The following is a 25,796-nucleotide window of genomic DNA, read 5'->3' as shown; positions in this document are numbered from 1 at the left end:
TACACCGGTGACAGGATGCATTTTCAATGCTGGTTGAATTTCAGCTGATGTTGACAAAATCTACTCTCCCTGTTGTGATCCTGCAGCTGACATGAAGTGAGCTGATCTCATACTTTGTCTCTCTCATGCCTAGGAGGCAGCTGTTCGCATTTTAGTGGCACCTGGCTCAAAACCGAATCTTTACTCCTACATCTCACAAGTGTTTTTTCTCTGCTTCCTGGTCTTTCTTTGTGGGGGGGTAAAGTGTATGTATGCTATACAAGTAAATGGAAATTTTCCACCCTTGTAGGCATCAATCAGCATTTTTCCAACATTCAACTTGTTAGTAAGAAATTCTTCAGTCTGCTCAACACATGACAGCATCTAGAGAAAGCTGTTTAATAAAAGATACTGTGTGAAAACCATGCTGCTTCTCTTTCCTTAGGTCACTCTGGCCATGTTACACCCTGTAATATAGCCTGGTAGATACAGAAATTTGCTGTAAAAAAACAGTATTTGCCTGTTTCGGCATGTATGTAAAAGAGCATTTCCCTGGAGCTCTGAAACATTAGCTGGTTAGCATCTCTTGTTGTATTTAATATTATTTAATGAGAAAGGAATGTACATTCAGCTTTGATGATTAAAATGACAATGATTATTGCATGAAATTGTGAATTATAATGCAATGACTAATTAAATGGAGAAATGAAGAAAAGGGATTCTTGAGCAAGCATGTTCTTTGAGAAACTCTCCCTTTTTAATTGATATTACACACCTAATCAATTCATAGCAGTATTTCATTACTAGTGAGAACAGTCTGGTTTTGATGAAGATTTACTTTCACCACACATTGACCTGTAATAATACAGCCTGGTCCTGTAAGTTACCATGAGGAAGACTGCCAGCTCCTAGCACTGAGGAGATGGAAGTTTTTCCCTACATAAAGAAGGGAAGCCCCATCTAACCCCAGGTTACAGCCTCCATATTTATTGAGTTCTAGTCAGAGTGTTTGCTATAATGACACCTGAATTTGCATAACCATGAGGGGTTGCTATTTGGTTTATGTTTCATTTATCTCTCCATTTAAAGGTTTGAGCTTTAACATCAGGTTCCTTGGCTTGTTAGAAGTCATCTGACAGAACTAAGGACCCTTTTTTACTTCTTTGTAGGGATATTATTTACTGGGCATTGGCACTGGCAGAATTCTTAGCGTGAAATTATTATTACTTCTGTATCAGCAGAGATGGGTGTGGCACTCTGAAGAATCTGTCAAGATGAAGTCTCTGCTTCTGCAAACTCACAGCCTGCAGTCCTGATCCCATAATTTATTCTGCATGGTCCTTACCTCATGGAAACCTAAGCAGTCAAGAGCAGGACATTGGGACAGTTACACAGGAAGGGAGAAGGTAAGGTTTAGGATAGTATGATTGTTTTGGTAGTAGTTGGGTGGGTGTTTTATCTGAATTTTGTTTGAAGCTCTGAAGCTTGCTTCTTTTCTACATCACATTAATTTTAGACTAGTTGGCTAATCAGTGCTAGTTACTAGTGTAATCAGGAAAAATCAGACTTCAACCAACCATAGATCTGCTTATAAATAATTAAACCTACCAAAAGAAAGAAGTATTAAAGGCTCTATAACTGAATAGATTTGAGGCACAACTTCCCACCCAAATGAAAGCAATAACATGAGCTGTCAAGCACTGGGTTAATCGCTCTGCTGGCAGTTATACAGTTTGTAAATACCTTCGGCATTGAAAATGTAAGAAGCGATCTTTCAGAAATCTAGATTGCTGTTGGATAGCAACTTTAAAAGGAACTCTATTCTGTCAAAACTTTGTAATCAGCCCAAACTTGTAATGCCTGAAACTCAGTGATACCATGATGCAAACAGGAAAGCTGGGTCATAGGTATTAAAGCAGGCATAAATAAGGGAAACAGCCTAGAAGGCAATGCAGTGAGTCAGTGTCCATCTTAGATGTTGGACTGCAAACTGAATGCTTGACAACCTGACAAAACAGTTGCAAATTGGAGAGGTACTTTACAGAGAGAAAGTTGTAGCTCAGTTTTGAACAGCTGCCCCATCCTTAAAAACAATGCAACCTTCTAAAGCATGCTTTTGACCCTCCAAATCTTGGTGGTTAAGAGGCAGTTCTGTTGGCTCTATCCTCCTTTTTCTAATTTGGAGCTGGTTTCCAGAAAGCAGAGGAGGACATGCCTGGCAGGTTATGTGGTAACCATATGTTCAGGAAGTCAGATGATGAGACTGGTGTGCCCTGCCATGCTCAAGAACCAATGGACTGTCTGGTTCTTAGTGGGAGCTTGAGCACTAAGCTTGAGCACCACTGGGGCACCTTGGCTTCTCTGGGCAACTATGAAAGTAAGTGCTCATAAGTTATGTTGGTTTCTAAAGGGAATACATCCCCTGAGATGGAATGTATTGATACTGGGGCAGTGCTCTCCCCATGCTTTTGGTTATAAAATGTGAAGCCAGGAAAAAAAATGGACTCCTTTGTAGAATCCCTCTCTTATTTTGTTTTTTTCCAGAATGGTGTTAGGACCTTGTCAGCTGGGAGCAGTGTTGTCTCTGCTGCACTGCCCTTGAAGATCTTCAGCAGGCCTGACAATATTTGCCATTAGACTTTAGATCTTTTCAAAGATTGGTGTCTCCTACCTTGGGCAGCACATTTTCAAGAAAAACAGTGATCTCACCCTGATTTTAAAGAAAAAAAGAAACAGATTGCAGTCTGACAGAACCAGCAATGGCTTGGGAATCTTCATGGCCTTCCCTTTTTCAAAATCTAAGTGTTCAAATTCTGCCTGCCCAGCTCCTGATAATGTTGCAGGTGATATGGGTCTCAGGGGGTGACACTGCAAACTTTGTTACTAATGTATGCAGGAGTGGTTTTGTAAATTCAAAGTATTTCTAGGTCCTCATAGTATATGTAGTCACCAAAGAATTTGTAGAGACTATCACTGGGTTTTTGAAGACAGTAGTAGCTCTCTGGAGCAGCATTGATTATCTTCATTTGGGGGAACTTCAGTGCATTTTTCATTTTTCTTGGAAGACCACATTATTTTTTGCTAATATCAAAGAATATTACCCTTTGTGACATGCCTGCAGATGCAGGGTAGCTGTGCTCTTGTGAAGCTTCACCAGAATAAGGGACTAAACACACAGAGTTAATGATTAGCTAGACACATCATCCTTTGCCCCAGAGCCAATACAGTCTGCTGCTAATCACCTTTCAATGCCTATAAGGTGTGAGACTGCTCATTTATTTCAGTGGGAAGGGCATGTGCCATGAAGCAGAGCTTTGTGCACAGTCTTGGATGCCTGATGCAAGGCTTCTTTCATTGCTTCCCAAAATGATGGTGTCTTCTGGCAGAGTTTAGGCAGGGAGTGTTTTTGTTTTCTGGGTAAATGTAAGTCTGCTGTAGCCAGTATCTTTCAATTTAACAGCTTTCAGTGAGTGTCAGAACTCTCATACACCAAAGCTCTTTTTCCTTTTTAACTTGCTGTGTGAAGATCATACAAAAGAATTTGTATACTGCCCTTTGCTGGGCATCTTCTGAAGACCGAGTGCCCGCCTTTTGCTGTCTAAAGGGCTTAGCACTTGGGCTTTTCTTTTTTAAAGTGTTGAAAGGTTAACGTTTGTGTTCTTTTCAGAATACAAATGCAGAGGTACATTGCAGATGTACATAGTGGAGTCAAATAGTCAAGGTAGGCACTGCAGATAGCATCGGGGCACACAGCTGTTTGGTCCAACAGGACTGGGAGCAGGGCACCAGGTCTAGATTCAGACTTGTCTCCATGGGACAAGGTAGTGCTCACTGTTTCTGCATCATTTTGCCACAGACATCCATATGATAACGGCAGAAGATGACAAAGCTGTGGTAGCTTTGTGTGCAGCAGCAGCAGCAGCAGCAATGGAAGACAAGAATCTGTTTGGGCCTCAGTGTAAAAACCAGCTTTCCCTAGCAAAGCCAAGTTCATCTTAAACTTCTTTATGGAGAAATTTTTCCCTTTTTCCCCTGCCTCCCTACACCTGTCTTTTATAGACCAAGCAGTTTTGCAGTTTTCAAGCTTGGCTGTAAATCACGAGAAGGAAAGGGGGGTCCCATGTCCAGATGTGCTGGCCAGCGGTGGGCACCGGTGGAGGAGGCTCGGGGAGCCGGCGGAGCCCCGCTGCTTCGGCTTCCAGAGCCCGTGTCGCTAGATGGCAATGTGGCACTCCTGCAGCTGCCGCTCCTGAAAAAGGGCTTGCTTTTCCTGTATTTATCTCTGCCAAACTGATGATTGCACCCACCACCTCGGCAAGAGAACAGAACAAAATCATTTCATAGAACATTACAGCTGTTGTGCCTTTTTCTTTTCTTTCTTTTTTCCTTTCTTTCCCCCACAGTTCTTTGTCCCACAGCAGGGTGCAGAGGTTTAAAAACCTCCTTTCTTAATCACTCTCCTTCTAAAAACAGAGAAAACACAGCCTCTTGGGAGAAATTAGCTGTGAGAAAAGCATTTCTCAAACAATTGCCAGGAAATATTGTCTTGACCGATATTCCTGATGTAACACTGTCGTTCTCTGTACTGTTATTCTAACATACTCGACTGAAAAAACAGCAGGATACAGATCTGTAATGCATGATCTGCAGCTTACCACCTACCTTACCTTTTTATATACATTTGCTTTCAGTTTGTATCCTCCCCCCACCCCCTGGAGCTATTCTGTTTTGGAGAGTGAAGAATTATTTGTGACTCTCCTCTTGTGACTAGTGTATCAGGCCAAGACTGTGACAAGGCATGGCTGAAAATTAAGGTTATGCCTCTGCTGCCTGGGTTCCTGATTGAAATTCAGTGTTGTGTGCTGTGGAGGGGATCAGGCTGCACGATTACAGCGATCCCTCCTAGCCTTAAAGGCTGGCAGCCTGAGAATACGTGAGGTTGGTGAAGCCTGAATTTCAGTGGGAGCAGCTGGAGAGCAGGTATGCATGAAGAAGGGAGCAGCAATACACTGAGACTGGGGTCTTGACCCTGAAAGCCCTCTCCCCATTTTTGTATTCACGGAAGATGGACCAAGCTGTAGGGTGGGGAGAGGTTGGAGGAACGGTGGTAAACTTGAAGTGCTAAAAGCCAGCGTTAGCAGTGGCTAGGAACTGCTATCCAGAGAGCTGTGTGTACACACATGCGTGCCCACTGGCATGCACAGCCATAGCCGTTTGTATTGTGTGGTTCAAATTTTGTCCCTCCCTACATACATTCATGGAGATTTGAGAAGTGAGCTTTGCTCTATGGGACAGGGTGTGAACTGAAGCACCTTCTGGAAGACAGACAGCAGTGTAATCCTTTCATTCAACCATGTCTGCAGCTGCTTTTTATAAACTTGGCATAAATACATACTCAGTGAAGCCAGGCCTGTGTAGCTGGAAAATATTTTCCACCATCCAAAAAAACCAGAAGATTGGAAAAAGAGCCCAGAAATTGTGCATAACATGGAATGGCCTCGCTTGTGGTTTTTTTCCATGACTTCCTCAGCTCATTTTTCTGCTGCCAATTTTAGAAGCCCATAAGTCATACTTGTTAAACTTTCTCAGTTAAAATGTAACTCTAAGAACAAAGTCATATGATATGTTGCAGCCAAATAATCCTTCCAGAGCCTCTGACTGGAGAAAAGCTACCCCGACCTGGCCAGCTCTCAAACCCGCGGGCTCCTGTCCCAGGAGAGGCAGGGCTGAGGGGCAGGTTCACAGCCCAGGGCTCAGCTGTGCTGCCCGCATGGGTGATGGCTTCCCAGCGGACTTCAGCAATGTCTCCCTGCTTTTGCCAGGGCGGTCAGGCAAAAATTTCAGCTCCTCCTCTAGGAGGACTTCAGGCAAGAGGCTGAGCAGAGGAGGCAGCGAGGGGAGGCAGCACAGAGGGTTTGGCGGTGGAGGAAGGTGCTGCTGCGGTCGGGGTGAAGGAGCTGAGAGGTGAGAAAACAGCAGGCTGCCTAAAGTGAAAGTGAATTTGCTGGAGAGTTCGAAGAAAGGACATCCTCATTCTCATTCACTGCCTTTTTAAGTGTTGAATCAATATGGAAGTACATTCATGCCAGGAGCAATACGTTTGCCAGTTTTGCTCTGTTTTATAGGGTGATTTTGCTTACAATACGCCCCAGATGACTGTTTTGAAGTGCCATCCCTTGTCCAGGGTCTGCTCTGAGCCTTTGCAAAGACTAGATTCCCAGTCACTGCTGGGAGGATTATTCTAAATTTACCCTTGGCAGTAGCCAAGAGTGGGATCTGGCTGATGGCCGTGCCGGCAGCGGTGCTCCAGCCTGCGCGGGCAGTCCCTGGCTGGGCCCCTGTGACCTGCTGCCGGCTTGGGAAGGCAGGGAGCCCCGGTATCCCGAGGGTTGCCTTGGGCAGCCTCTGTGTCCAGAGGGTGCATGGCCGGCAGGGTGCGAGGGACTGGAGCAGGCAGAGGAGAGGCAAGTGAGAGGGGCGAGTGGAACTGCGAGGGGCTTCAAACGCTCCGAGTTCCAGCCCTGCCCCTCCCTTCTGCTGGGGGCGGAGCAGCATGAAAAATCTCCCTCTGGAGGGGAAAAAAAAAAAAAAGGAAAGAAAATGCTTATGTTTTCCTCTCTAAATATCAGCTTTTGAGTTTGGTTCTGGCCGTCGATGGAAACTGGGAGAGTATCTGGAGGAAGTGGGGGGAATCACGCTGGTGCGCAGCGGCTGCCGGGAGCGGTGGGCCCCAGAGACCGCCTTTCTGCGGCAGGGCGGAACGCCCTCGCGAAGCCTGTGTGGTCTTCACGGGAAGGGAGGAACTGAGCAAACCCACTGGAAACCGGCAAGGGTGTTGTAATGTGTTTTGGACAGCCTATTTCAAAAAACAGCGACTGCCTCTCTCACTCTCTCTCACTCTCTCTCTCCCCACCGCCCCCCCCCCCTCCCCTGGCAGCCGCTTCCCGTGCCATGACATTGAGGGAGGTGGTGGTGACTGATGTAACCGCGGCCAGCGAGAGTCTCTTGCCCAACGTGCAGAGGCTGGACGATGGCCAGAGAAATTTGCAAAGGCTGGGTTTTCTCACAACGGGCTCCCTGTGTCTGTGCACCACATACCTGTAACTGGGCCAGGTGCTTGGCACGGCTGCCTCCCCTGCCGAGTACACGAGGTGGCAGAGCTACTCAAGCCAGGAGGAGGAGAAGAAGGAGAAAAGGAAGAAAATGTTGCTCTTTTCCCACATGAATGCAGACCCAATAACATACCTAGGCACTCATTGTTTGTGTCACCATGTTGTAATTAATAACACTGTCTGTTCGCTGAGGCCAGCTGTTCTTTGTGCTCATGGCTGGAGCGTGGGGGAGATCGTGAGGAGAGGCCTAGCAGTTTTTCTGCTGGATCACCACCTTTAAGTTATTGTGACAGACCTTTAAAAGGATGTCTTTGTATGAACTGGAATATAATGCTCAGCTGGGCTCTTAAATTCTGGCTCTGTTGAGAAAAGAGATCCGTTCATATCGATTGTCATTTTGTATGCAGTTCAGGCACCGACTTGTAGAAAATCTGGGCCAAGAGAGATATCATTAGGTATTTATGGGGGTTTGGTTGGCTCAGCAGTCAGTTTTTCCATTGTCATGCCGTGACAGTAGTGCATTACATACACCCTCAGGAGACATCCTTCTGCTACCACAACATAAAGGACTTTTTTTTCTTTTTCTGACTCATCTTCAGCTTGAAAAAAAATGCCAACCACCACCAGTAAATATAATTAGCAACATGCAGATACTCTTTAGGTAGCTTTCAGAGCCCATTGAGATAGTTCCTGTTAAAATAGTCTCATCGTTGCTTACCCGTGCTTGGACCTCCATCTGCATTCTTGATTATAGTTAGATGTTTTAACATAGCCTGGTGATATTGTAGGCTGAGGAGCCATTTCTAGTTTGGACAAAGAGGAGGAATATATTTAATGCTGGGATCATCTTTCATGCACACGCAGGAGTTTTGGCCAGGCTCACAAGGCAGCCACAAATAGCTGTGCTGTGCCGGATGCGAGGTCTGCTTAGCTCTTTATCCTGCCTCTGACAGGGGCCAGCAGCAGATGCTGCGGGAAGGAGGACAAGAAGCAGAGCAAGTCTAGACTGATTCTGCCCCAGTGTCCCCTCTTGGCTCCCTGCATAACTATTCCCATTCACCAAAGCACAGGGAAAGAGGAAACGACTTCCTTAGGCCAGTTCCTCAGCCTCTTCAGGTCCCTGCTGTGCAGTGGCCCTTGTTTATTTTGCCTCCCAGATGTGGTTTTGGGTGGGATGGATTCACTTTGGATCCGCTTGGTCACGTGGGGATTTCTGGGTTAAATGTGTCCTTGCCCCCTCAGTATTTCCCTTATGTAACATGATGGAGCTGGGAGCAGGTGGCACACAGCTGGGCTCTGCTGTCTGCCAGGTGGGTGAAGTCTATGCCTTCCCAGTTAGGGGCTGCTGCCTGTCCCGTTTGTGCCATTGGAACACCGCAAAGCCGGGACCCGGTCTTTGGATCCATGTTTCACCTTGGGGTGAGGGCTGGCTCCAGTCACATGGCTCTGAGCACGCCAACTGGCAGATTATATGGCTTTGATTATTTATTTATTTATTTCAGCCTGTGACTAAGATGGGGGAGTATTTGTATGGAGCCACTCCTCCCAGAAATTGCTGTTTATAATTCAGTCTCCTGAGCAGAGTCATATCTGAAGTGCTCATGGCCCAGCAGTGGTATGTGGGCTCTGCTGGCATGTCCTCACATAACCTGGCATTCACGCTGCTGGACAGAGTGTGGGCTGGCTGTTTGCTCATCCCAGGTGCAAATGAGCAGAAGTTTTCCTCTGTATTCCTGATTGCTGAGCTCAGAGGGGTGGAGGAGAGGAAGAGCAAGTTTCCCTCTGAAAAGTGGCCAAGGATTGAGTAGGGCCAAACCTGGGGTTACACTAAGAAAAATGAGACAGTGTGTGAGGGGTGGTGGCCCTATAGCCACAGATAATATTGCAGAGCTCACCAGTGCAGCATGTGTTCAGCACAGTCACTTGTAATACTGCTGTGTGTGTAAGCGAGTACCTGCTGCCATGTGACCAAAAGGAGAGATGCTTTTAGAAACAGGCGAGGGTGATGTGAAAAAACGAGTCAGCTGAAGCATCCTTAGCTTGTAGGACACCTGTAGGCTAGTAGGCACAAATGAAACTGTGCACAGAAACTCCTCAATGTCAAGCTGGTGTTTACTTCCATTATCTCTTCCAAATTCCACCTGGGTAAGCCACTTATTTCTTTGGGATCTCATCAATTCAAGATGCTGGTTGTAGACACACCTAACCTCTGGGGGAAGGGCAGAGCCAGCTCAGACAACTTGGAGGGAAAATGGTTTCCCAAAGCAAGGGTCTTTCCCCCTGTGGCAGGGCAGAGGTCAATACAGTGAATTAGCCAAGAAGAATTTAAGGCCTAGGGCTTTAAAACAGCACTTGACTAGGTGGCTAGCAAATGGTACATGGGGAAATAGGATTTTGTATTCTTGAGCCAAGGGAAGTTTGGTGAATCCTGTCCCCATATGTCATCAGCAGCTAAAACAAGTCTTCTGGAAATGCTAAAGTCTGTCTCTTCCCCCCTCCTTGCCCTATAGCAATGTAAGTAGCACAACATCTGAGTTTTGTGATACATGAGTAATCCTGCCTCCAAGGCTGTCTGGGACTTCTGCACCTCATCCTTGCTCCAGCTTGTAACTCAGTACAGTATTTTACAATGTCTGGGACAGGGATCGTTTCTTCTGTGTAGTGTGCTGTGGTATGTTCATTGGGCACAGTGCTGTCTATGAGGTGAGAAATGGGGCAAGACTCCTCTTGGGCCATCAATATTGGACATTTTCTGGTTTAGCGCTTCCTAATTCTTCAATAAGTCCCCTGATCAGCTAATGACTGAGGTCAGGCCTGTTAGCCTTTGGTCAGCAAACTAAAACATGGGGTTTTTGTCCTGAGTCGAGTTTGTAAACAAGGCATAGACCAAACTTTTAGGCTGTTATGGCAAAGGCTAGAAAATGGGAAGAAACCAATGCCAGCTCAAGTGAAGTGTATTCTGCGAGTGGTGCTCTCATTTCCAGCAGGGAGGACTTTGACATTCTAAACCAGCAGCTCAGCTGTGGCACTGCAGCAGAAACTCTCCAGGGAAAGATTACTGTGGAAATTTGCCTTGTGTTGGTGGTGCCTCCTGGCCAAGGCCCAGCAGCTGTGGGACTGCAGGGAAGGTTTGTGTGGTGCTTGCTCATGTATTCAGTGAAGGATCTGCAGGCTCCAAGCTGCCCTCCTGTTTGTGAGCTCCTTAATCTGTCTTCAATGGTAACTGGGGGAGATTAAAAGCAGCTTTCCAGCCATGTCAAGCTTTTGTTTGTTTTTCTTTTCCTTCAGTGAAGAAAGACCTAGATATTAGTGGTTCTTAGAGATGCTGAGTGAGACAGGTTTAGTCTTGGGAACACTTGTGCAAAAATGGGGTATTCCCAAGGACGTATCTGTGTGAAACTGGTGTAAATGAGGCCAGGATCATGGGGTTCTGTTCTCCAAATATGAATTTTATATTGAGGTCAGTGGGAGGCAAAGGTGTGTCAGTCTTTGTGTGGATGGGGGTTTTTGCCACTGCTTGAGCACAATGGAGATCCTTGGGGAAGCATTTATGAGTCAGTTGACTACCTGCACCTTGCCTGATTTATGTCCCTTTGGCTTGTGCTGACTCACAGCTGGACATTGTCAGCTTTCTTGGCATCTAGATCACTGCTGCCATGTGGTTAAAATATGCAGTGTCTTTCAGAGAAAAGGAATGGGAAGAGGAAGCTGCTGTGTGAGACTTAGTTTGCTTTATTAAATAGTGCTGGGCTTGGTTTGGTAATTCCCACTCTCTAGGCCTAGAGTTTCAGTGGTTTCATATTTCAGCCCAGCACAGCATCAGCAAGTCCATTCTTCCAGGAAGGTCAGACTTACTTTCAATCCATCCCTCCCCTTCTCCCTGGGAGACTAAGGTTGTCTAACAGCAACAAGGGTTCAGGGTGCATTCTGAGCAGTAGGAAGCACTTTTGCTTCCTGTCAGTTTCTTGTCCTTCTGCAAGCAGGCAGGGACATCTGTCGGCTTTCTCCATGTAACCACTGAAGTGTCCAGCTTCCCCTATGAGGGCTCAGCTGCATGTACCTCAAACAGAAGCCAAGGCCAATTGTGAGTGCTTGCTGTCTCCCAGCTCTGGCCCTTGGCATGGTTTTCCCTCTGGCCTCACCAGCTCAGGAGGAGTTCCATCGAGTCATGATGGGCACTGACAGTGCCTAAGGAAAATTTGTTGTGGCAGATGACAATGCATTTGTGTCTTAAAGATGTGGTACTGAAGGACAGTTACTGAAATGAATAAATAAATATAGCAAAATAAAATTCAGGAAAGAAAACAGTTCAAGAGGAAAGTTACAGACTTAGCTATCAGCCTGGTTTCATTCATTTTGGGCTGGGTGACAGTCACAAGTTCAGGATTCAGTGACATTCAAACCTGTCTCTACAGGTGAAGGGACACAAAATGGGATCTAATTTGTTCTTCATGGGGCATCACTTTCTGGTGTTCTTTTTTTATTATTTTTATTTGGCAAGAAAGTACAGGTAATTTATGTCAATGTCATCACAGAGACATTCTTGTTACTCACAAATGTGACCTTGTATCCAGCTAAAAGAGTTATAGCCGGTAACCAGTGAAATGCTCAGCTTACATCCACAGGACAGATTTTCCAAGCAGCAGCTATGCTGGCAGGGCTACCTGCCATGCTGTCCAGCCACATTGGTGCCAAGTGATTCTGGGAAAATGCGGGCAATGACGCCATAGACCAGTAACGATGGAGGTGGATTCCTGGAAGAAACCTTCCGAGAGCAGCAGCCCCTGGTGCAGCATACTGTGGGATGCACTACTTTAGGGACAACTGAAATGTGGGAGAAGGGGTCAGACAGTCCCACTGGCACACTGCAGTGTCCTATCCCCACAGCAGGCAGCAACCTTACTGAACCGGTCATGGAAAATGGGCTGCTTGGCCAGGAGGAAACAGCTTAGACATCACAGCTTTCATTCAGAATTGGCTGTGAGCTGGCCAGGAGCTGGCCAGGCATAAATTGTGTTGGGGTTTGTTCTGCCAGCTGCGTTACCAACAAGGCAAAAACTGTCTGAGGAACAAGGCTCAGGTTCACACTTAAACCATACCTGTCGTCAGGTTGCTAAACTTTTCCCTAGGGCTGGTACTACACTATTTACTGTATTGGCATGCTGTCTTTTCTGTTCAACTGCTGCGTGATTGTACTATAGCACGTGCTGTTGACAAGGACTAAAGCTCAGATCAATCTGTGTAAAGAGGTAACTGTGGCCTTGATCTCTCCATGATGAAACCAGAGTAAATTACTGGATGCTGAATGAGTTATTCCCTGTTTATTTCAGTTGAAGCAAGCTTAGCATCTGATCTTCAGATCATGTTATTTCTCTAATTCAACTGGTCATATTTATAAATTCATGTAATGGTCTAAATTATCCAATAAATGCCAGCACACAACCCTAGCACCTGCAAAACATTGAATGTATATATTGGCACTTTTCTTGTTTGCTGACTGAAGGACAAATAGGTTTCATATTGGGACATCCAAGTTTGTTTCAGCAGCTGGATGCATGACAAAGCCATGTTATAATCTGGGTACTGATTACAGCTTTGCAACGTGTTGGCTCAGCATGTGGTGAATTTGGATGCGTAGATAGATCAACTTTTTAGTGACCTATGGCTTGATTTCAGCATGGAAAAGGTTGTCAGCATATTTGTGCTAATTAAGGAAACTGCATGGGAAACTCCTTTCCACTGCAGATACAGCCAGAGCTCAAGAAGTGTCATTGCTCCTCAATATTTTTTGTAACAGCCAGTTTGTCTTGAAGTAGGGAAACAGCTTTGTGTCTTGACTGTATTTCTAAGCTGCACTGAAGCTTGTTTGGTTCTTGCCCAAGTGTCCTGTTTTAACCTGCTTCTGGAGGATGGGTCGAATGGTTAGGTCACAAACACTTTAGGAGAGTGTTTCAGCTGTATTTGGGGCCAGTAGTGCAGGCTTAGATTCTACACCTCAATTGGGTTTATTTGTGATGTTGGCAGTAACTGAACACCAAGAAATAAACACAAGTTTGTGCTCATGCTTTGCCAGCATAACTTTCTTGCTGCTGAAAATAATACTTTTGTCCAACACTCTTTTCTTTCATTCAGACACTGTCCGGGTATGTTATGCTACTCTTAACACATTTCCATGTTCATGTTCCTGAGAGGGCAGGCTGAAACACTGCCAACTCTATTAAGTTCTTTCTGTTACACTGAGTCAGCTGATGTGATTTTACCTTTGCTCCTGGTCAAAGTATACACTCTATTGCCTTTTTGTTCTTTTTTTTTAAACATAAGAAGTAGCATTGCAAGGGTTTGTTCCATGTGCCTACATTTCCTCCTACTTCAGTAACAAAAGCAGCACATTACTTTTGTTATTAATAAGAGAGGTACACCTAGAAGGCCTTGATACGTGGGCTGTGGATTCCCAAGGGATTCATGGCTCAAACACAAAGGGCAAACAAAAATGGGAGAAATAAGTGCCTTTATTTGCATTTATGAATAGGAAACTGAAGTAACCACAATTAAAGGGGCACTTAATTCTTTCTTAGTGAAAGGCCAAAGGAAGAAATCTTCAGTGAAGCTGTAAGTAGACCCAGAATCAGCAGATCTCTGTTCTGCAGATGGCTCTGGACTCAGTTCTCCTCACAGGCCCCAACAATGCTCAGTCAAGCAACAGCCATATGTCCACGTGCCTGCCTGCCTGAGCTCTGGCCAGCAGCCCAGCCCTTCACTAGGTCAGCACGGTGCTCCTGTTCCCAGTGCAAGGTGCTCCCAGAGCTTCTGGCCTTCTGCCCTCTCTGCTTTAGTAACCATTCTTGCTGAACTGGCCCCTGCAGCAAGAGGTGGTAGTGGCTGCTTGTATTGAGCATTGAAGGCCTCCAGAACGGCATCTTCCATAACTGGGAGTCATGGCAGACCTTCCCCACGTGCCAGTCCATGGGAGAGTTTTGCAGCTCTTACAAGTTGAAGGTGGAGTCAGCTGTAAGCTGACTTACCTTCCTTGGCATTTTGAAGTCTGGTGAAACATGATGCATAATGACACTTATTCTGCCTTTGCAAGTAGGAGACTGCCTTTAAGCCAAAGTGTCTCATCGGCAAACCTCACCTCAATGCAGAGTGCTTATTCAGATGTAACCACGAAAATGAGGGCTGGCTAAATAATGCCTCTGACTGAAAGGATCCACTGAAGCTCATTATAATGATCTTAATGACTTCCAATTCAGCTGTGTCTGTGATATCAGAGTGCAAAGGTAATTATGGAAGTGCTAAATACTATTATTATTTGATATTAGTGACAGGGTGGAGGTGAGACCTGGTGAACCCTGCTCCCATCTGGCCTAGAGAGGAATGAGGGTTGCCCCTTCCCTCCACCCCTCTCAAGGCCTGCAAAGGAAGAACTGTGCAGGCAGGGTGTAGCCAGGACTCTGCTCCCTCTTGCAGCTGCAGCAACCTTGACTCTTACTTTGCCTTCGTGGTGTCAGGAGGGGTCTTCTTTCCATGTGCAGCAAACTGAGAGAAAGGAGCTATATCTCCATACCACCCTGCTTGCCTCCATCTTGTCAGCAAAGGAAGCAAACATGCCTTCTCTTTCTCCTATACTAGTTTTGCTGGTCTTTTCCTCAGTTTACTCTGTCTTTCCAGTGTTCCTCTGCTACTATCTGATGTTGCTGGATTTTTCCATCAGTTTTATTTCTTAACTGTGGTCTGGGTGGGGCTTCTGGGTGGGGCACAAGGGCTCCTTGGCTTATATGGAATTTCTCCTTCCTCTGTGTTGGCAGCTCAGACTCTGAGGACTAGGAGGGGGGTGTTCAAGCCTGGCTTTGTAGGGGTGTCTGACCAGATGACCTACTGAGGTCCCTGTCAGCTTCAATTATTCTATGTTTTGGAGGACTTGTCTTGCTACTGACATAGCTTTAGCCCATGAAAGTGCTAACCCTTTGGCCCTTGAGGAGTTTTTAAGGAAACAGGGATAACTTACATGGTTAACAATTACCTACCTGACTTTTGTGCCCAACAGACTACGTGATCTCTAGGAACCCTCTGTGCTAGCAAGATCTGCACGGAAAGCTGCACCCAGCCTGGGCCATGGCTGGAACAGTGAGAGCACATTCAATTAGCTCTGTTCACTGACCAGCCAGCCTGTGCCAGGAGAAACCTGTGCGGTGGCGGTGAGTCAGACTCAGATGGTTACTTGACCCAAAGGAAGGCTTGATGATACACGGAGGCTGGGACACACCAGCAGTGATTATATGATGATTCACTGCCTGTGCTCTGCCATTCAAAACATCCTCTGTGTTGCACAGGCAGGGCCATTCACAGAGCCTGCAATGAGGAAGTGATGTTTGCACCTTTAGCTGCCACCTTCTCACTGAACCTTTCAGCAGCTGCCTGCGGTGTGGCGCTGGTCTCCCTCTGAGCAGGCTGGCACTGGGAAGGTGTGCTGGCAGGGGCAGCTCCTTGATGTGCCAGGTGACTACAGCTGGGCACTTCCTGCCAGTAATGCCCAAGCTCACCCTCAGAAGGTTTGGCCAAAGTGTAGTTCAGCCAGGCATCCCAGTGTCCCCCCAACCCCATCCTCTGCAGTGTGAAAGCACGTCACTGGACTTTAATGCTAAATTGAGGGGCAGGTGGGAACTCAAAGCCCTTTAATACTCTGCATTCCAGCCCATAATTTGCACATCATTATTCAAAACTCTCACAAATTCTTTGCAGAGCTGTTCCCATTTCCATTTTCCCTGCTGTCAGAAATGTGCACCTCATACAGCCCAGACTGCTTCTTGTGTTTCTTTTATAGAGGGGTACATAGTCTGCTGTCTACACTTCCCTTCTTCCTGTTCCACCCACCTTTTTGTCTTTCACTCTTCCTCTCCTCTCCTCCAGATCCTCTCCTGACAGATGCATGCACTCATATGGTTTTACAAAAATGGTCTGAGTGTACTGACTAGTCTATCTCGTTCTGCTAAATGCTTCCAAAAGTGCTGATACTACTGCATGCACAGCAGGGAAGTCCTCAGAGCCTGGGAAGCACCATTTTTTCCTGACCCAGGAACTGATACTGCTTGTGACAGTTTGTTGGCCACTGGTATAATCTGAGGCACAGAAAGTTTGTTCATGTTGGCTGAGACTCACAAACGTGTTGGGGCTAATAACGTGCATGGTTTGTATTGTGTTTTCCCTGAAGCTAAGTTAAGCAACGTACGAGGCATTACTCAGAGCTCCCAAACCTAGTGTTTTGCCAGTGACAGAGTTGCAAACAGTACGACAACCCTGACGTTTTCTCTGTAGTGTAAAGGCCAAGGTCCAGAAGAGTTGTGATCCACCCTCTTAATCTTACAGCTAGTTCTGCCTGGACTTTTGTCAAATTTTAGTCTTCAGCTGTCATGCATTCTTGCCAGCTCTCCTATATGTCTAAATAACTAGGTGAACTCTCTCTGGAAAAGAATCTATGTGATTAATTTAGTCCTTCCTTCCTGTGAATGGACTGTCTTCAAGTTGTTTTTCAAATGTATTTCACATGCAATAGTAATATTTGTGTCCCATCTAAGTGTTAGCTGGCCAGGGCTTCTCTGTGTGCTCTTGGATGTAACTGTGGTTTTAAGTACCCTCTGCTGGTTATTCATAGCACACATTTAGTCATTTAACAAACATGGTATTAGTTCTGCTCTCTAAGTGGATGACTAATACTCTTATAAATAGGAGGAATGTGATCTGAAAGGTCACGTGAATGTTCCCAGTGTGAACATATCCCCAAACTATGAGACTTCTCATTCCAGGATCATGCTTGCAAAAAAGAAAACGCTTATTATTAGGAAGGAGGAAAAGGGTTCAAAACCCAATCAAGCAATTTCTCTGCTTTAACTCAAACAATTTGCAATTGTTTGTAGAGTTTTGCATTACAAAATGTTTTTGCAATGTTTGCTTTTCTCTGCAATCTCTCCTGACCTGCTTGGGAACATGCAAATTAGGCCAGTCCTGATTTCTCTCCTATGCCAGTGCCCTCCCTTGGAACACAACAAGACCTGAATGTTTCTTAAGAAAATATAAAAAACGTATTTTTACTTTCTTCCTAATCTCTTTCACATCTCTTTGGAAAGCAAGACAGCACCTAACACTGGATTCCAAAGGAGATGAGAGTGCACAGTACAGGTTTCTGCACTGCCTGTAAACTGTCAGCTTTCCTCAGCTCAGTTCTGTGAAGAGATATTGTGCCACCCAGGCAGGGGTGGAGGAGTGAGAGGTGCTTGCTAATGCAGTCTCCCAAGAGGTCATGTTTCTCTGATGGAAAATGCAGGAGAGAAAATGCAGGCGATCAGCTATGCAGGCACCTTCGCATTTTCATTTTTATCAAACGAAAACAGAATCACTGACTGCTACTGCTCTCCTGCCCCTGCAGGGTTTGGTTTATATTCTTAGGAATACAATGCTAAGGAAGGGAGGACTGGTGGCCTCAGGACATCCAGCTTCATTTCATGGTTGTGCCAGACTTGCTGAGGGTATGTCTGTAGCAAATTCTTAGCCCAGGTTTGAGCCCAATCTATGTTCATGCACAGCCTGTTTGGCCAATTAAAGTCCTTGGCTGGTCTGTGGCGCCCCCTTGGTCAAGTCCGAGGCCCTCCTAGGCTGGAGCAGTGAGGGAAGACACATCAGGCTGGGGCTGGGCTGGGAATAGGGCAGGGGAGCCTTGCAGAGGCCACATGCCAGGGGTTGGGTTGCTGCTGCTGCCATTATGATGCCAGCCAGTGAGGCACCTTTTCTACTTGCCTCTGGTGTGAAGTCAAAATGAAGCCCTTCCAGTGGAGAAACAGGCAACCATGGCATCATCTTTCCCCCTGATTACAAGTCAGACACGCCCAGGTGCTCACCTGGTGGGATTTGGTAGGGTGGAATGTAGCAGGGTGAGATGCTCCTGGGGACAGGCTCAGCTCCCAGCTGGGACACGGCACTGGCTGCATCAACTCTGCTCTGCTCAGCCTCTTCAGTGTCAGATGTGATGGTTTAAAGCAGCTGTAGCCAAAGTTAGTTTGACACTGCACTGGAAAAAGTGGGGGAGAGGACCAGCACAACTGGCTCAGAGGTGTGTCCTGATCAGCAAAGGCAGGGACACTGTCTCTGGCAAAAGCCCAAGGCACAGGCTTGTGTGGCATGGACCATGTCTGTGCTAATAAACCAGGCAGCAGCTGTGTTTTGCTTTGTGGCTGGGTAACAGTTTGGCCCTGGTGTGACAGATGTTTAAACCTTCTTGCCCTCCAAAACCAACTGGTCACATACAGACTACCTATTGGGAACAATCCTGGGCCATGCCAACTCCTGGACTATTCTTGGGAACAGTTTGGTAGAGCACTGTTTGGTCTGGGCCAAAACTGTACCCAGGACCACACCAAGAGCTTGGGGGTGGATGGTTGAGCTCCCCTACTCGTGCCCTGATTCCCTGACTTGATTTTCTGTTCCAGATGCTGCCAGTCTGGCTGGTGTCAGGCAAGTTACCTAATGCTTGACATAGGAAGGAAAAGACTTCCAGTTTATTTTCTAGCCTTTGTCACTCCATGCCTCCTCTCACATGGGGGTAAGAGTGCATCCTTACCTATAGGCCAGAGGAGACTGACACATTAGGATACATTGGGAAAGGGAGGTGTGGTGACTGTCTAAATTCAGGACAGTGGTTTACAGAAATTTGATTCACCAAAGAGTTGGGTGTGTGGTAGGTATGCCATGAGGATGGTATTCCCCATTCACAGATGTATTGTAATTTCGTCCGTGATTATTATACAGTTACAGAAATGCATTAGCATTAAAGTATCTGGCCTAAAAGCAGTCAGCTGTGTCCTATATTCTCCTCTTGCCAGCCTTTGTCTTGGCTTTAGATTGCAGATTAGAAAGGACAGCTGGGGATCTGGGTCCCCCCAAGCATGCTATACATAGTCAAGGAGTCCTAGAGATTTGATAGACTGTACATGATGTTTCTTTCTGAACACACAGTTTCCTGACTTCAGCAGTCTCAGAGTCTTGATTTCAGCGGAAGATAGTTTGCATAAATGATGCTTGCTGGAAAGTACATATGCAGTTCTTATAAAGCAGTGTGCATGTCTGCATGTGCCTGTACTAAAATAACAGGGCAAAGGTGACCGCTGTTTATTATTTATCTGCTGGCTGAGATATATCCGCCTGCCTTAGGGACTGCTGTCTCTTGTCTCTCAGATTTTGTTCCTAGGAAACAGTTCAGTTTGAAGAACTGTGTTTGAGGGTGCTCTACTATGGCTAGGAGAGTTGAGTTTAAACTGAAACCATTTAAACTGAAATCATATGTTCCACACAGGTTACTTTAGGTGTGCCAATATTTGTTTGCTCGTGGGCACATCTGAATTTCTCTTCTCCCTTGGTCAGCAGCAGAAACATTTTTCTTATTGATGTCAAGTAGGTGGTAGTGGTGAGGGCAGGCCTTGTTTGTGGCTAGTGGCCAGCTAACAATGATAAAAACACAGAAGAAGATGGGAAGAAAGGAATGGATAGTGTAATTACACCTGATAAGGATCAACATGACACTGCATGTGATATATACACATTAGAAACCTACACACATAAACGCATAAAACATTCAAGACATAGAATCAGGTCTTTCCACACAGCAGCTATAATTACATAAAGAAACTAAAAGGTTTTTTTTAATGCTGTGGTGCTGGCAGTCAGAGCCTCCCCTCTGACTGTCTGGGAGCAGACTGTGTTAAGTGTGAGCAGAATAAATAGTCCTTTTGTAGGCAGCATGGCAGACACCTGTGCTGCACCTCACTGCTGCCTGGGTGCCAGGCATCATGACTAGACAAAAGCAAACCTAATTACAGCGGACCTTGAGCAGGATCCTCAGAGGTGGCTGTTGGAAAAATGCACCTACATGTTCCAGGTAGATCTTTTTTCACTGCTGTTCAAATCTTGCTCTCTGTACTTGGAAAAAGGCAGACCTGGTTTTGCACATTGCAGGGCAGCTGCTCTTCCGAAGAGCAGCCATTTTGCAAAGGAGAAAGAAGAAGTACCTACCCTATTCCTGAGCTGCTGCCTTTCTCCTGGGGTCTGAGAAAACCAGAAAGCAAGCCCCCAAAGCTTTCTCCTTTTCTACTGAGGCACAACAGAGCAAAACAGAATTTCTGAGTTGGAAGGGACCCACAGGAATAATTGAGTTTAACTCATAAGTGAATGGCCCATAGAGAGGATTGAACCCACAACCTTGGCATTACTAGCATCATGTTATAACCTGGTCTCAGCATTTCCTGTGCAGCAGTAACAGCACAGGCTTTCAAGATTCTTACAAGAGTGAATTCAGATGCCAGAGAGTGGAATTTCTAAATGCATTTCTCTTCCTACACCGTTTCTTTTTCATCTCCATAAATCTGTGTCAGTTTTTAAAGAACCTATTTTAGTGGGAGGAAAAGGGGACAGAACAAGTGATGAGCTATTCAGAGCTAAAAGAAGAGATTCATGCTGCCAGAGGTAATACTGTAGAAAAATGTGTCAGTGTAGCAGATGATAGTTCTCTCCTAATGCCTCTACTGAAGCATCAAGGTGTGTGTGTTTCAGAGGCAGTCTATGAACTGCATGTTGAAATGGTTGCCATGGCAGTGACTGAGTATAAGTTAGAGAGTGTGATTAGCCAGAGCTGGCCTAAATAGCTAAAGGGAAGGAAAAAAGAAATAAAGGGGGAAAAAAAGGCCAAGGACTTTGTGTTATTTCCAGTGCAGATCCATCAGCATCAGACTCTGCCAGGAAGAGAAAGCAGGGCCAATGGAAAGGACCTTGCAGGAGCACACTCCACACCCCAGCCCCAGCAGCACAAGCTGCCAGGGGACCTTCTTCCCTTACAGTGTGCCAGTGCTGCAGCTGCAGTGCCAAGCAGCCCTGTCAGCGTCGATTCAATGAAATGATGCTTCTCCAGAGTCTGAGGTGAGGCCAGGGCTCTGCCTTCTGCTGAAGGCTGCGGCCTTCAGCGACCCATAGAGCACAATCATACTGCTCTCCTGGCTGATGTGGGGCACAGCCACATTTGAAATGTGGGAGACTGGCCTGCAGAGAGGTTTCAAGGCTGGCTCAGAGACACAGAGGGCTGCTAACCTGGGTGGGGTGTTCATTAGCAAAATCCTTGTCCCTAGAGCCACTCCAGTTCTTCTAGCCCACTAACCCACATCTGCTTGATGCACGCCTGTGAAAGGTATCCTGTCTTCATTTGGAGCCTGTGAATTGGAGTGCACAGCGTTTTTTGTTAATTCATTGCAGTAGCTCATTTAAAAAAAAAAAAAAAACCTTATATCTAATTTAAATGTGTCTGATATTAGCATTCAGCCTGTGCTACATGCTGTGTTATTCTCTGCTATATTAAAAAAAAATCACTTCCTGAGATCTTGTGGGTTTTTATAGGGAAGATTTCTTATGCACTAGAGTTACTTTCAAGCTTGTTTTTGAAGAAGTCAAGATTCATAATTCTTTCTCTCAAAGGATTTTCTTTTAGCTCTTCTCAGGGAGAAGTGGAAGAGCAGAAGCCCAACATAAAGATGTCTCAATAGCAGATCTGGATAGAGAATATCTCTAGGAGCTGTGGAGTGCCACATTAGGGGGCCAGATGCCCAGTGTAAAATCAATAGCAGGCATTTTAGAAGCTGAAAGTATGCAGATAGGTGTTTGCAGGAGCAGAGCCTGTTAGCCTGATTCTCTTCTCTTATAGCTTTCTAAAATAGAGAAGTTTAATTTGCATTAGCCTGAAGTGCTTCTGCTCCGAGTCCTTTGAGTGAGATATGAATCTACTTAGGCCACTTCATAACATATGATCACTTACCAAGGATATTTTTCTCCCCTGATGTCCAATGGGATCTGTAGGTTCCTCTGTTGAGTACAAACCAGCAGTACGTACTGTGGTTAACAGGCATCTGTTTGGGGTGGCAGAGCTGGGATGAGAGAGATCAAATCATATGGCCTGCAATTTAGGAGGAAGAAAAGAAAAACCCACAAGACATCTATTTGCCCTGCAATCAGGTTGGCTTTTGCTGTTATTTGCAGGAGTCTCTTCCACTTTTTGCATCTCTTAAATCCTTGTCATTCAGGTTTGAGAGCTAGGACTATCTTCTTTGGCACCAAGTCAATTATATGTTTTTTAGCACCAGCAGCCATTCATATTTTACATTACTGTTCCTCTCTGTTCCTTTCAAGCAATAATCGTAAATATCAGCTTTCATTCCTAGAGCGCCTTTCATCCCAGGGGCTCCCAAAGTACTTTCCAAGCTTAACAAGCTTATTGTAGAGTACTCCTTTAGAAAGGTTGAAACTTGCTTCCCATTAAAGCCTGATTTTGGGAAGGAAAACACTGAATCATAATGACTTCAATACATGAGGGAGCCTTTGCAGCTGTTATTTACTACACATGTTCCCTTACCAAAAAAGATTGCTTCTTGCTCCTCCATCCCCTGCCTCCCCAGCTTAATCCAGGAGTGCTCAGTTATTTGGGAGAGCAGTGTTCAAGTAGGAGAAATGGTCATCCCCTGTGATCTGAGGAAGTGCTTTTTTTCTGGAATCTATAGCTGCCCTCAACAGTTTCTGACAACTCCATTTCCATCCAGTCTATTTTCTCTTTATTGGGGCAAATGTTCTAGGGCAGAGTTGAATGCACTGTGGCTTTGGCCAGAGAGGTCAACATCCACAGCTGAGCTATGGTACAGATCATGTGAGAAACTGTAGTCCTCTTCAGGACAAAGTCAGCTGGCCTAATTTAAGTCACATTCCCCTGCAATCAAAGCAAAGCCAGTGTCTTTGCACTGAAATTAATCACAACCTTTGAAATGGTCCTTTATTTGGCTCATCTGTGCGAGCAATAAGCCCAGAAGAAAAAATTGTTACTGGTAATTTCTGAACTGAAGAATTTGTTTTCTAATGAATCATATGATTAATATTAGAGCAGTCTGAATCTGACCAGTGTCAATTTGTTTTCTCTTCTTCCAGGAGGACTCAGTATGGTGGGACCTGTCCGTCTCATGATGCACAGGACTTCTTTCTATGCTGCCATGTGTGCCAAAAGTGGTCCCTCCCCTGCTTGGCTGAGAGAGGCTGGGGTCAGGCACACAAACTCTCTTTTCTTTTCCAAGGACACACCAAGAACTTGTGGCAGAAGTGGAAACAAAGTCCTATCTGATTCAGTGCTTCACCCGCACAAACATAGTTTATCAATACAGATGGTCTTAGATGAAAGATACATCAAAGCATATTTTTGGCTGCTGCTTTCAGAAGTAGTACTAAATCTCCTGGGGGAAGGCAAGCAGTGTGATATGATCCAAGTATCAAAATCCCCATCTTCTTTCTCTCCTCCTTTGTCACACTGGTGGGGTTCACAGGAAAGCCCTTCCTTGAGGTTATGTCATTTATTCCCATCAGTAGATTTTGGTTACTAAATACATTTTTGCTATTTTCCAACAAAAAACAGTGCCTGTTTCAACACTAACTCTGAAGATTTGTAAATTGGCAAAGGATACAAAAAGAATAATGAACCAGCAGTTACTGTTTACATTGGCCACCTTGTATAAATGCTGATATTAGCATTTCTAAAAGGATTCATTCATCACTGAAAAAAAGGTCTGTACCTGTGAATAAGAGCTTGCCTGGGAGGGCCTGTGTGCTTCCTCTTCTCTATCAACAAACACTACAAAAATGAAGAGAGTTTTGCAATGGATATTTATACATACCTATTATTTCAGGATGACAATAAGCCATTTAATATATTCCATGCAGCAGTAAATGAATGAAAGCAGCAGTAAATTTAAAGAAAAATAGTATTTATTTTCATGTGTCAGGTTTATTTATTTATTTATTTAGTGACCTGAATATATATATATATATATATATATATATATATATATATATATATATATATATATTTAAAGTCTCTCTTTTGGGTTTTTTGAACTAAAATTCTGTGGTACAACCTCAAGCCCAGTGGTTAGATCTTGTGTCATGGAAAATCAGATAGACCTGCACTAGAAAGAACAATGACTGCTGAAAACATTCTGCCAGTTCCAGACTATGACCTCTTCTGGGGCTGTTGGTGAAATAAACACTTTTAGAAGTACCCTTAAGCCTTCCTTACCTCCTGCTGTTTGTCACACTTGCTGCAATTTGCCTTAAATTAGTTGATTTCACACCAAAGTTCATGGTGCTGTTTTGTTTATAAAAGAGGTTGGTACATTCTGCACTGGCCCTGCTGACATGCCATGAGGCACAGCTCAGAGATGGAACAGGGCCCCAGCACAGCCAGCAGCCAGCATTTGTTCCATCCTCACACTGCAGGTCAGGGGTTTTTCAGCAATGGTGGACTCGTAACAGCGTTTCTGTGGCAGGGAAAAGTGTTCAGACTCTGTGGGATGGTTACATTTTCTCTAGGTTTCCTTGGGATTCTGTAGGATGAAGATCAAATTCCTTTTCAGGTATATTATTATGTTAAAACCTCTAGTATGACATTTTTCTTTTAACCTTTAGACTGCTTCACTTTTAGGCTGGAAGCAGCTGAGGGCTAGGATGCTCCCTGGGCACTCACACAGCTCCTGGCATGGCACAGCTTCAGTTCTGGCAGCAGACAGGCCATTGCTACCATCTAAACAGCTTTTTTTCAAAAACAATGAAACGTCTGGAAGGTAACCTGCTTCCATACGCACCTTTCATGACAAAGGTGATGCTTTGTGAGCACAGGGTTTGTAAAGCAGAGGAAGAAACCAAGTGTGAATGGAATGAGAGAACAAGGATCAGCCCACTGCCTGCTGTCTCTGGGAGGTTCTATGCGAGGGATGCAAGTCTCTGAAACTCCTCTAGTGGAGTTCCTACTCAACCCTTCAAATTGAGGGCAGGGGAAGCTGGGCCAATGACTGATGAGGAACCATGAGGGTCATTCCCCCCATGGGGCTGTGGTTTCAGCATGCAGCTCTGTTGCACACAGGGAGCAGAAATAATGCTAGGAATCTCTAACAGAGCAAGTGGTATGTAACCGGCCAGTGGTGCACAAAAGTGATTTCATCCTAAGTGGTGGGAGAAGGGGTGCCTTCTCTGCTACAGGCAAACACTTCTCTGCACAGAACCAAAAGAATTTCTCTTTGATCTGGGGCAAATTGCCAGCAGTCTTCAATGTAATCCTCATGGTATTACTTCCAAAGATGAAACAAAGGTATTATGGACACTGCCACTGAGGCAGGTAGTCTTTAAATATAGCTGCAAATTGTTGGGTTTAATGCTAACAAACGCTAATGCTGAGGAAGACAAGACAGGTCACAGCACTGCTACAGCATAATATAATGTGATGGCTGATATAAATGTGAGTCATTCTAGCCAGAGGCTTTAGTATAGGAAGTCGGATAAAAGATATAAAAACAAATCTGATTTTTTTTTCCTTCCTGGTGAAGGTCACTGCCAGGAATAGCATGGGAAATAATTAATGCAGGAAGAAATGTTCCCCTTCAACTTAGAAGTATTGTCTTGCTTTACAGTTTCGTTCTCCTCTTAGGACTCCCATAACAAACACCGGCAAACACACAGGGCCTTTCTCCATGAAGCCACTGGCGGATGTCGCACCCGGCGGGCAGGGACTGTCTGTGCAGTGCTCACCGAGTCTGTCAATGGGTGTCCCCCTCGCTGGCAGTCCACCCCAGCACTGCACTCAATGGGCCT

The 25,796-nt window shown here is 45.3% G+C and overlaps 1 long non-coding RNA gene across 1 annotated transcript; it reads left to right on the top strand.

Annotated features, from left to right (window-relative positions):
• The first annotated feature begins 1,037 nt into the window (after positions 1-1,037).
• LOC132324962 (uncharacterized) lies at positions 1,038-23,921 on the top strand. Its single transcript, XR_009485802.1, has 2 exons — positions 1,038-1,385; positions 23,091-23,921. It is a non-coding gene; the product is annotated as an uncharacterized LOC132324962 (long non-coding RNA).
• The last annotated feature ends 1,875 nt before the right edge of the window (positions 23,922-25,796 follow it).

This window comes from Haemorhous mexicanus, chromosome 3 (assembly GCF_027477595.1).
Source record: "Haemorhous mexicanus isolate bHaeMex1 chromosome 3, bHaeMex1.pri, whole genome shotgun sequence".
Classification (NCBI taxonomy): domain Eukaryota; kingdom Metazoa; phylum Chordata; class Aves; order Passeriformes; family Fringillidae; genus Haemorhous; species Haemorhous mexicanus.
This window is presented reverse-complemented; position numbering and strand designations above follow the sequence as displayed.